Genomic DNA, 12659 nt, shown 5'->3' with positions numbered 1-12659 from the left:
TGGCCTTGGGGAGGCCAGGTACCTGATAACAGAATTTTCACAAAAAAATATGCAGGAGAAAATGGACTATAAGTGTGTGAACACAATTTTAATTCCCATTCAGCTGTTCGTCATGGAAATTTGGCCAAGGGTTCTTGCTTTCTCTGTTTTCCTGATTTTATAATTAGGACACTGCTGACTCTTTTTCATAAGGTTGTTGTAAGGAGTCATGAATGAAATGCCGTGTGAGCACTTGGAAACTTTATAAAGATGAGTATTTTTTTGAAAAGATGAGTTTTGTTGTATGTTAAAAATGCGGAATAAGTTAAATTTTATTGCAATATCTTGGACTTGGTTTAATCTGGCTTCCCTTATGGTGTATTGTTTATTTTCCTTATCGTCTATTTTGATGACTCGGTTTACAAGTGTGATGCAATTTTGAAATCACATGTGATTAGATTGAAAAAATGTAACATGGGAACCAGGGCAATTGGAAAACAAAGGGTAGGCGTATTTTTAGAAAGCCAAATAGGACTTTTAGAGATAAAACAAGCGTGGAGAAGTATGCTAAGCAACCGACTATGGACTTACAAATAGAGGAGTTCATTCTTTTGGTTATTAATTTGCTAAGGGGCCTTGAGTCATGAATATAGATGAAATCTATGAAAAATTGACACATGTATTTAAATCAGGGCAATATATCACCACACCTAAGAGATGGTGCAATATGAAAGTCTTAAATATTTAACATAATGCTATGCCATATAATTACATGTATGGCATTATCTTTAATAGGAGCTGATTAATGAGGGTGACATAAAGCAAGGATGAATATTAGCTATTCAGACACTGATGTTCAGAGAGCCACCTGAATAGTCATTTTTCCTCTAAGTCCTATTCCTTAAGGATTATAGAAATGTCAATTGTTTTTGCAGAGTTTCCATTTCAAGAAGCAGTTATTCATAATCCCCAGAGAACTCTTCCTTAACAGACTACAATAAAACTTAGACTTGATGGTGGTGACATTTTAGACCTAAATTACTGCCTTCACGGTTTAAATAATTATCCTGCTATGTCTGTGCAAGGGACTTTCAAATTATTCACTTCATTCCTGGCTTATCTCTCATCTTCACCACTTGACCAGTTTCTTGTCCCTTACAACTGAATGCAGGAGGCTGAATTTCTATTTTCCCCTTAAAATTATCCTGCTTGTTAGTAGTACTTCCAGGGTAATTCATCTAAAATAGTGTTTTTAGCAATTCTTCTCAAAGGTCATCTCTGACTGTCCATTTCTTTTTTCATTTTGGCACTGAATAGCAGCTATGCACTGGTCCATCCTGGGATTTATATGTTTCTTCATCTCTCTTTCTCTGTTTCTGTACTTTCTTCCTCAATGGTGATTCTCTTTCTTTCTCTCTCTCCATACATATATGTGCGTGTGTGTGTATATAAAATTAAAAAAAATTATTTATTTATTTGGCTGCATCAGGTCTTAGTTGTGGCACATGGGATCTTTTGTTGTGGCGTGTGGGCTCTTCATTGTGGCACGAGGGCTTCTCTAGTTGCAGTGCGCAGGCTTCTCTCTAGCTGTGGCATGAGGGCTCAGTAGTTGTGGTACGCGGGCTAGGTTGCCCTGTGGCATGTGGAATCTTAGTTCCCTGACCAGGGATCGAACCCTTGTCCCCTGCATTGGAAGGCGGATTCTTAACCACTGGCCCACCAGGGAAGTCCTTATAATTTTTTTCTTTACATAGAGTTTTTGTGAGCAGTTTTAGGTTCACAGCAAAACTGAATGGAAGGTACATATACTCCCTGCTCCTACACATGCATAGCCTCCTCTATTATCAATGTATCCCACCGGAGTGGTATATTTGGTACCACTGATGAACCTACACTGACACATCATAATCACCCAGCGTCCATCACTTACATTACTCTTGGTGTTGTACATTGTATGGGTCTGGATAAATGTCTAAGGACATATATCTATCTTATAGTATCATATAGCAAAGCAGTTTCACTGTGTTCTACCTATTCATCCCTCCCTCCCCCTAACTGTCAATTTTTAAAATAAATAATTGTTCAGTGCCTGTTATCTACTAGGAATGGACTAGTTACTTAAAAAACAAACTAAAAATAAGGTCCTATGTTATTAAGAATCTTACAGTCTGTGGGAAACCAATTATGTAAATAATTACATATTTGTATTACATTACATAATGTAATACGCTAAATTGCTTTAAAGTGGTTGTGTATCAGTGTCAGTGGTGCCACAGGAGAAATGGAGCTCATAAGTCAACCTGGGGAATGTCAAGGCAGCTTTCCAACAGACCTATCGTCTCTCTCTCTTTTTTAAAAAAAATTATTTATTTATTTATTCGGTTTTGGCTGCTTTGGGTCTTTGTTGCTGCGTGCGGACTTTCTCTAGTTGCGGAAAGCAGGGGCTACTCTTTGTTGCGGTGTGTGGGCTTCTCATTGTGGTGGCTTCTCTTGTTGAGCAGCATGGGCTCTAGGCGCATGGGCTTCAGTGGTTGTGGCATGTGGGCTCAGTAGTTGTGGCTTGAGAGCTGTAGAGTGCAGGCTCAGTAGTTGTGGTGCACGGGCTTAGTTGCTTAGTTGCTCCGCAGCATGTGGGATCTTCCCAGACCAGGGCTCGAACCCATGTACCCTGTATTAGCAGGCAGATTCTTAACCACTGTGCCACCAGGGAAGTCCCAGACCTATCTTCTCTAGTAGGAGTGTATGTATGCAGTGTGGAGAGTGGTTGGTATGGAGGTGGCAGGGGATGGCATATAAGCTGAAAGAATGGCATGTGCAAATGCCCAGCCTCTCTGGAGGATAAGGGGTGCTCAGAGTGACCACAGGAGTGTAGTATGTTTGAGGAACTGGCTGTGTGGTGGGGTGCAGAAGGAGATGAGACTTGGAAGGAAAGCGGGGACAAAAGTCATGAAAGACCTTGAATATCATGCAAAAGGAGTTTATTAGATTTATTGGAGGCATTGGGGAGCCACTGAAGAAGTTTGAGCAGTATACTGATATGATTTTTTTAAAAATTGAAGTATAGTTGATTTTCAATGTTGTGTTATTTTCAGGTGTACAGCGAAGTGATTCAGATATATATATTCTTTTTCAAATTCTTTTCCCTTATAGGTTATTACAAAATATTGACTATACTTCTCCGTATGTCAGAAAAATCTATTCTTGTGGAAGGGTGGAAAATAGACTAGAGGGCAGCAAAATTGGAGACAAGAAAGGCCAGTGAGGATGCTTCCATAATATTTAGTTAGGGAGACAAAGAGGGCAAGAATAGTACAGTGGGGAGGAGATGGAGAAGAGAGATTTATGAGGTACACAGGATTTAGTAATGATTAGATATGGGGAAAGAAAGAGGGAAGTTTCTGGCTTGGTCAACTTGGCATTTACGAAGATAGAGAAGACAGAAAAGGGAGCAGGATTTTTTGGGGGGGTTAGGGTGGGGTGCGTGGCAGGGATTGAAAAGTGGAAAGATGTGTTTGGCTTTGAATAACACTGAGTGTGCGGAGCTGCTGGGACATTCAGGTGGAGTGTCGAGCAGAAAGTGGGCTGCACAGTTCTGGAGCTAAGAAGAGAGTTCCAAGCTGGAGACATTGGCTTGGGAGTCATGTTTGTCCATAGGTGTGGTAAGTGTGAGTAGAACAGGCAAGTATGAGCAGAGCTGAGTAAGAAGAGTCAGAAGACAGGAGGAATAAGGAAAGGAGCCCAGGCTGTAGACATCAGGACTGTTCAACTCTAAGTATTTCAACTTGAGTCTCTCAAGAACAAGAAGATCCTCCTAGACAACCATGACATCGTTATTACACTTCAATTTATTATTTCAATAACATTCAAAATCTTGTCCATACTCAAATTCCCGAAGCTGTTTTAAGATGTTTTTTAAAATCCAATCTCTACTCAAGTTTCATGCATTGCACTTGACTGTTACCTTTCTTTCTTTTTTTTTTTTTTTCGCTGTGGTGTTGGGTCTTCATTGCTGCACACCCTCTCCAGGCCCTCTCCAGTTGTGGCGAATGGGGGCTACTCTTCGTTGTGGTGCGCGGGCCTCTCATTGCGGTGGCCTCTCCCATTGCAGAGCACGGGCTCTAGGCGCGAGGGCTTCAGTAGTTGTGGCATGTGGGCTCAGTAGTTGTGGCTTGCGGGCTCTAGAGCGCAGGCTCAGTAGTTGTGGCACATGGGCTTAGTTGCTCTGCAGCATGTGGGACCTTCCCGGACCAGCACTTGAACCCGTGTCCCCTGCATTGCAGGAGGATTCTTAACCACTGTGCCACGAGGGAAGCCTGGCTGTTACCTTTCTGTAGTCTCAGTGTAGAAAGTCTTCCCCCTTTTCCCCCACCCCCGTTCTCTGTGACATTGATCGCTTTGAGGGTCCAGGCCAGTTGTTCTGTAGGACACTCCATGTTCTGGACCATAGTTAGATTTAGGCCAGCTGTTTCCAGTAGCTCATCAGTAAGTGATGTTTGTACCTCCCACTGCATCACATCAGGGAGGTTCTAATGTCAGGAACAGACCTCCTTTATATTTAGACTTTTGACTGTTTTATCAGAAACTGCCCAAATTATTGGATCTGATATTTGGATCCAAATTTTATATATATATTTTGGTGGCCTGGTCTTTTCCACAAAGTGATACATATTCTGAGTCTCTCATCTTTAAAATATTGTCTAACCTAAGTCTACTTTGCTGCTGTTAATTCCCATTGTTTTTTTTGCGGCATGCGGGCCTCTCACCGTCACGGCCTCTCCTGCTGCAGATCACAGGCCCCGGACGCGCAGGCTCAGCGGCCATGGCTCACGGGCCCAGCCGCTCCAAGGCATGTGGGATCTTCCCGGACCGGAGCACGAACCTGCGTCCCCTGCACCGGCAGGCCACCAGGGAAGCCCTCCCATTATTTTTTTCTTGATTTTATTTTCCCATAGAAACCTGTGTTGCAAATAGCTTATTCTGAGTGAAGCCTGGTGGGGTTCAAAGGAATCCACAGCCTTACTTAGGTCAATCTGGTTCACTGATGTAGCTGTGTTTCTGTCTCACCAACCATTGTCCCCTATAATTGTGATAGAGAAGACCATGTTTGAGGGATGGACAGAGAGACAGCTACCTGCTGAGAAGACTAAACGGAGCAGCCAGATAGAGGAGAGGTGAACCAGAGAGGAGAGAATATTTATATCAGTTAGGACCCTTTTGGTGGCAAGTGACAGAAGCCAAGTGCCAACTGGCTAGAGGAAAAATGGAAATGTATTCTAAACATATAGGGGTAGTCAGGTGTGTAGGTATGGGCATGTAACTGGAATTTGGTACCAAACATTATGGGAAACCCAAGACATTTTTTTGTTTGTTTGTTTTTCCTCTCTATTCAAAAATTCTTAGGGAAGTCACTGATTGGTATAGCTTGGTGAGGCCCAACCCTGTACTGATCAGCCATGGTGGGGAGGTGGAGACATAAGTATGCAAAGCAGGCAGCTGGGGCCAAGCTGGGTGGTTTGAACATTTCCTAGGGAAGGAAAAATCGTTAATCAGGCTCTAAGAGGGCTTTATTGCTATGATGTCAAGATATTTAAGGAAGAGTTTTAGGATATGGGGATGGGTCACCGTGAGATATAGCAGGAAGTCAAATGAGAGAAAAACGTACCCATTGGGTTTGGCACTTGGAATGTCAGTGGTAACTTCAGCAGGATTAGTTTTAGTGGAGTGAGGGCAGTGGATTGAGGAGGAAATAGAAATAGGGAGCAGAGAGTTCTGTATTCTAGAAGCTTGTTTGGAAAGGAAGGAGAGGTGTCCACTAGCAACTTAGGTCTAAGGTGGAAGCAGGGATTGCTCACCTGGGCCCCGTGAGCCTAGGAATCTATCAGCCCCTTAGGAATGGCATGCAGAACTTACCCGCTTCTCAAAGAAAGATTTGTAAGCCACAACATTTAGAACCACTGTGGTGAAAGAAATGTGGCAAAAGAAAGGGAGAAAGGGAGAGGTGAAGGAAATAGGAGAGAGGATGGATCACTCGAGCATGCCTTCGACGAGGAGGGCGGGGTGGAAACCGGAACTCAAAGGAAATCATTACCCTTCTTGGGAAGAGGTTTATATATTTTTTTCTGCTGAGACTGTAGGGAAGATGTGAAATCCAGGGCCGATGCAGACACCTTTGTGGTTAGCATGGCAGGGAACCGTGAGCATTGCATTTCTCTCTCCTTTCATGGTCCATCTTGGTCTGGTATTAGGATAAAAACTCTTTCTATGCATAGCTGCCCGAGAGATGGTCATAATCTGTTCTCTTTCTTCGGCTTTGCCATTGGGCTTTCTGCCTTCATGATTGCTCCTGACTGACGTGCTTTGTCACTTGTACCTGACATGCACAGCGAGTTAGAACCTGACCTGTGCTGGCGCTTTCCCTTGCCCTGCCCCTAAGACCTTCTAAAGGTCACTCAGTACTCCTTGTAGGTGAAACTGACGCGTGTGCACAGTTAATCACACCTTCACCCTTTCTTAAACATAAGCTGCATTTGGGGCTTTCCCCCATTTGGGGGCTTCTTGTGTTGGAGTCTTCTGGCAAAGAGTGAGTTAATAGGCAGGATTCAAGAGACTAGGTGCTTATGTGGGTGGATAGTTGTTGAAGTTAATTAATTCACAGTGAGTGACCTTTGTTTCTTAAATGATCTCAAGCCAGAAGGCCAGAAACGGTGGCCTCTGGGCTAGGAGCTCAGGGTCTGGAATCTGAACTGCTCTTCTCTCGGAATGATCTCAGCTCTGTCTTTTAGATTTCCCAAGCCTTAAATTTTACCATCTGCCAATGCAAATAATATTTTCCACTAATGTTAATGGGGGACTGTGTTCACCTGCAGTACCATGAGAACAGTCTGTTGAACACATTAACACATTATTGTTAGAGAGAGCTGGAAACCCTTATAGGCCACTCCTGTGATCTGAATGTTCTCCAAGCTGCAATTGTGGGAGAACCGGTTTCTGAAAGAAAAGCTTTGTGACATCCTTTAGAAAATCGTACTCATGGACAATACTCATATACTAGACAGAGTGTAGTGATTTTTAATTTAAGGGGATTTTTTATTGTAAGGGCATGTATTTTCCTACTTTTGATTTTCATAAACCCTCAAAGCTGGTCACCTTTCTGTGCTACTGAGATTCTCTTTAAAAATAATTTAATAATACTTTAAGTCAGACAGAGAGAGACAAACACTGTATGATATATGTAGAATCTAAAAAAAATACAATGAACTAGTGAATATAACAAAAAAGAAGCAGACTCACAGGTATAGAGAACAAACTAGTGGTGATCAGTGGGGAGAGGGAAGCAGGGAGGGGAAATACAAGGGTAGGGGAGTAAGAAGTACAAGCTATTATGTATAAAACAAGCTACAAGGATATATTATACAATATGGGGATTATAGCCAATAATTTATAATAACTGTAAATGGAGTATAACTTTTAAAAATTGTGAATCACTCTATTGTACACCTGTAACTTATATAATATTGTACAACTATATTTCAATTAAAAATAATTAATAATGGACTTCCCTGGTGGCGCAGTGGTTAAGAATCCTCCTGCCAATGCAGGGGACACGGGTTCGATCCCTGGTCCGGGAAGGTCCCATATGCCGCGGAGCAACTAAGCCCGTAAGCCATAACTACTGAGCCTGTGTGCCACAACTACTGAAGCCCGCACGCCTAGAGCCTGTGCTCCGCAACAAGAGAAGCCACCACATGAGAAGCCTGCGTACTGCAACGAAGAGTAGCTCCCGCTCACCACAACTAGAGAAAGCCCGTGCGCAGCAACGAAGACCCAACACAGCCAAAAATAAATAAATTCAAATAAATTTAAAAAAAAAGAAAAAGTACCTTCCCTAAAAAAAAAAATTAATAATACTAAATCAGTGATCATTAGGCCACCTGGGACTTAGCTGTACTTCCTTTTTTAAAAAAATATGTGGCATTCAGTTTATTCTTTTTAAAATTTTTTTCACTTTGAAAAATTGTGGTAAAATATACATAACATAAAACTTACCATTTTAACCATTTTTAAGTGTCCAGGCCAGTGGCATTAGTGTATTCACATTCTTGTGCAACCATCACCACCGTCCATCTCTAAAATTAGCTGTACTTCTTTAGCAATGAAAGTAAATGATCTGTTTGCTGGCTTCGGCGATTCCTTCTGCTGGGGATCTGCAGTAAAGTGGCAGACTGACTCCTTGCTTCTGGGAAGCCTCCCTTTTCTGAGGAATGGTTCCGAAATGAAATGAGAAGTTCTGAAGACAAGAGGCCCCCACTGAAGACTGACCTTGTCAGGGTCCACAGTAGTTTAGGATTTGTACTGCAGCTGAGCCTCCATGTCCTCGCGGCTATTGTTTGCTGACAAGATGAAGCGGGTTTTATTTGGAGGGCAGAGGAGCGTTCCCAAATCTCTGTAACATCTGGAGTTGCAGAGCTGGAGGGCGTTTGGTGCTGAGTGACATGGTGGCAGCAAGGTTGTTGGCCCAAATCAGCCGCTGCAGCTGCGTGTGTGTGTGATACCACACAGAAGTGGTAGGAGATAATAGGGAGGTGGCTGGGAGGGGACGAAGTGGCACAGGATCTGTCCTCAGGGAGTGAAAAGGGCACTGTCCCAGCGTGCTGACTGGAGGAAAGAGAGCACACGCGGATGGCTGACATCAGCTCCACATCCTGTTGGAAACTTCCCCTTTCTTCCCGTGCAAGCTGAGAAATGCGGTTAGCTGGGAGCAGGGTGGATAGTAGTTTAGAAATTTCAAGCATAAAACTCTGATCATCTTCAACTCTTTTGCAATGATTCAGTCTTTCTCTGGCATCATATGAATGAAAGATATCATCTCCACAATGTTTGGCTCAATACCTGTTCCCTAAAGACCGCCTTGTTTCAAATGTGGTCTCATCCGTACTCACTCTTGTTTTATCAAAGTGTATTATGACAGGTGTTAGAAAGCTCACAGTTTACAGCCAGTATTGTACTGAAGGTCAGACACAACAAAGAGAGGACCCTGGTGTCCTCCTGACCGGGTTAAATGTCTTTTTTGGAGGAGTGGGTTTTCTTCCCCTTTGATGTGGGGATAAAAGTTTTCCATTTGTATTTGTGGAGAAAAGTTCCTTTGGCATTGCCCAGTAGCTCTGCCAGGGAGGGAAATGGGTGTCCTTTTTGTTCGATTAAAGAGTCCACTGCAGATGAGTTCAAGGTCATAGACTCTCCATCCCCTGAACTTGACTGAACACAGCATTGCCCTATTCCTGAGGGATGCCTCAGAGAGGGCCAGGACAGCCTGCTCCTGTTCCAGTGAATAGCCAGCCATTCACTGCTTCTGTGGTATCATGTTGGATGTGGGTGCCAAGTCCCCCTGTTTCTCAGCTCCCCTTCTGTGGCATGGGAAACCTGGTGGTGGGATGGGGAATGTGACCTCCTTGTTCATCACCTATGTTGATTTACGAAAAACCAGTAAGGAAACATTATACTGGACCCATACTACTGAAGGGAAATTTAGACAGAAAGAGCAAGAGACTTGGTCAGTGGGTTGATTGGCTTGTCTGTCAGACTGTTCATCTGTCTACCTCTTTCTGCCTTCCTCTCTTGTGTCTCTGTCTTCGTCTCTCTCTCTGTGTCTCTCTTTCAGTCTCTCTCCCTTGCTGTAACTCTCTCTGTCTTATATCTTTCTGTGTCTATCTCAGTATGCTTATCTTTCTTTCCTTTTTTTTTTTAAATAAAATTTATTTATTTATTTTTGGTTGCATTGGATCTTCATTGCTGCATGCGGGCTTTCTCTAGTTGCGGTGAGTGGGGACCACTCTTCGCTGTGGAGCGTGGGTTTCTCATTGCAGTGGCTTCTCTTGTTGCAGAGCATGGGCTCTAGGTGTGTGGGCTTCAGTAATGGTGGCGCATGGGCTTAGTTGCTCCACGGCACATGGGATCTTACGCAGAAGAGTAAGACGCGGAGATCACCTTCCTCCCCACAGATACATTAGAAATACATCTACATGTGGAACAACTCCTACAGAACACCTACCGAACGCTGGCAGAAGACCTCAGACCTCCCAAAAGGCAAGAAACTCCCCACGTACCTGGGTAGGGCAAAAGAAAAAAGAATAAACAGAGACAAAGAATAGGGTCAGGACCTGCACCAGTGGGAGGGAGCCGTGAAGGAGGAAAGGTTTCCACACAGTAGAAGCCCCTTCGCGGGCAGAGACTGCGGGTGGCGGAGGAGGGGAAGCTTCAGAGCCAAGGAGGAGAGCACAGCAACAGGGCCGCGGAGGGCAAAGCGGAGAGATTCCCGCACAGAGGATCGGTGCCGACCAGCACTCACCAGCCCGAGAGGCTTGTCTGCTCACCCGCCGGGGCGGGTGGGGGCTGGGAGCAGAGGCTCGGGCTTCTGTCGGAGCGCAGGGAGAGGACTGGCGGCGTGAACACAGCCTGCAGGGTGTTAGTGCACCATGGCTAGCCAGGAGGGAGTCCGGGAAAAAGTCTGGACCTGCCGAAGAGGAAAGAGACTTTTTCTTCCCTCTTTGTTTCCTGGTGCTCGAGAAGAGGGTATTAAGAGCGCTGCTGAAAGGAGCTCCACAGACGGGCGTAAGCCGCGGCTATCAGCGTGGACCCCAGAGACGGGCATGAGATGCTAAGGCTGCTGATGCAGCCACCAAGAAGCCTGTGTGCAAGCACAGGTCACTCTCCACACCTCCCATCTGGGAGCTTGTGCAGCCCGCCACTGCCAGGATCCAGGGATCCAGGGACAACTTCCCCGGGAGAATGCACGGCGCGCCTCAGGCTGGTGCAACGTCCTGGTGGCCTCTGCCGCCGCAGGCTCGCGCCACATCCACACCCTTCCCTCCCCACGGCCTGAGTGAGCCAGAGCCTCCGAAGCAGCTGCTCCTTTAACCCCGTCCTGTCTGAGCGAAGAACAGACGCCCTCCGGCGACCAACACGCAGAGGCGGGGCCAAATCCAAAACTGAACCCCGGGAGCTGTGCGAACAAAGAAGAGAAAGGGAAATCTCTCCCAGCAGCCTCAGAAGCAGCGGATTAAATCTCCACAATCAACTTGATGTACCCTGTATCTGTGGAATATATGAATAGGCAACGAATCATCCCAAATTGAGGAGGTGGACTTTGAGAGCAAGATTTATTATTTTTTCCCCTTTTCCTCTTTTTGTGTGTATGTGTATGCTTCTGTGTGAGATTTTGTCTGTATAGCTTTGCTTTCACCATTTGTCCTAGGGTTCTATCCGTCCGTTTTTGTTTTTTTTAATTAAAAAAATTTTTTTTCTTAATAATTATTTTTTATTTTAATAACTTTATTTTATTTTACCTTACTTTATTTTCTTTTCTTTTATCCCCTTCCTTCCTTCCTTCTTTCCTTCCTTCCTTCCTTCTTTCCTTCCTTCCTTCCTCTTTCTTCTTTTTCTCCCTTTTATTCTGAGCTGTGTGGATGAAAGGCTCTTGGTGCTGCAGCCAGGAGTCAGTGCTGTGCCTCTGAGGTGGGAGAGCTAACTTCAGGTCACTGGTCCACAAGAGACCTCTCAGCTCCACGTAATATCAAATGGTGAAAATCTCCCAGAGATCTCCATCTCAACACCAACACCCAGCTTCACTCAACGACCAGTGAGCTACAGTGCTGGACACCCTATGCCAAACAACTATCAAGACAGGAACACAGCCCCACCCATTAGCAGAGAGGCTGCCTAAACTCATAGTAAGTCCACAGACACCCCAAAACACACCACCAGATGTGGACCTGCCCACCAGAAAGACAAAATCCAGCCTCACCCACCAGAACACAGGCACTAGTCCCTTCCACCAGGAAGCCTACACAACCCACTGAACCAACTTTAGCCACTGGGGACAGACACCAAAAACAACGGGGACTACGAACCTGCAGCCTGCAAAAAGGAGACCCCAAACACAGTAGGATAAGCAAAATGAGAAGACAGAAAAACACACAGCAGATGAAGGAGCAAGATAAAAACCCACCAGACCTAACAAATGAAGAGGAAATGGGCAGTCTACCTGAAAAAGAATTCAGAATAGTGATAGTAAAGATGATCCAAAATCTTGGAAATAGAATAGGGAATATGCAAGAAACATTTAACAAGGACCTAGAAGAACTAAAGAGGAAACAAGCAACGATGAACAACACAATAAATGAAATTAAAAATACTCTAGAAGGGATCAATAGCAGAATAACTGAGGCAGAAGAACGGATAAGTGACCTGGAAGATAAAGTAGTGGAAATAACTACTGCAGAGCAGAATAAAGAAAAAAGAATGAAAAAACTGAGGACAGTCTCAGAGACCTCAAGGACAACATTAAACACACCAACATTCGAATTATATGGGTTCCAGAAGAAGAGAAAAAGAAAGGGACTGAGAAAATATTTGAAGAGATTATAGTTGAAAACTTCCCTAATATGGGAAAGGAAATAGTTGATCAAGTCCAGGAAACACAGAGAGTCCCATACAGGATAAATCCAAGGACAAACACGCCAAGACACATATTAATCAAACTGTCAAAAATTAAATACAAAGAAAACATATTAAAAGCAGCAAGGGAAAAACAACAAATAACACACAAGGGATACCGCATAAGGTTAACAGCTGATCTTTCAGCAGAAACTCTGCAAGCCAGAAGGGACTGGCAGGACATATTT

The sequence above is a fragment of the Orcinus orca genome, chromosome 2 (assembly GCF_937001465.1).
Source record: "Orcinus orca chromosome 2, mOrcOrc1.1, whole genome shotgun sequence".
NCBI classification, from domain to species: domain Eukaryota; kingdom Metazoa; phylum Chordata; class Mammalia; order Artiodactyla; family Delphinidae; genus Orcinus; species Orcinus orca.
Note: the sequence above shows the minus strand (reverse complement) of the source record.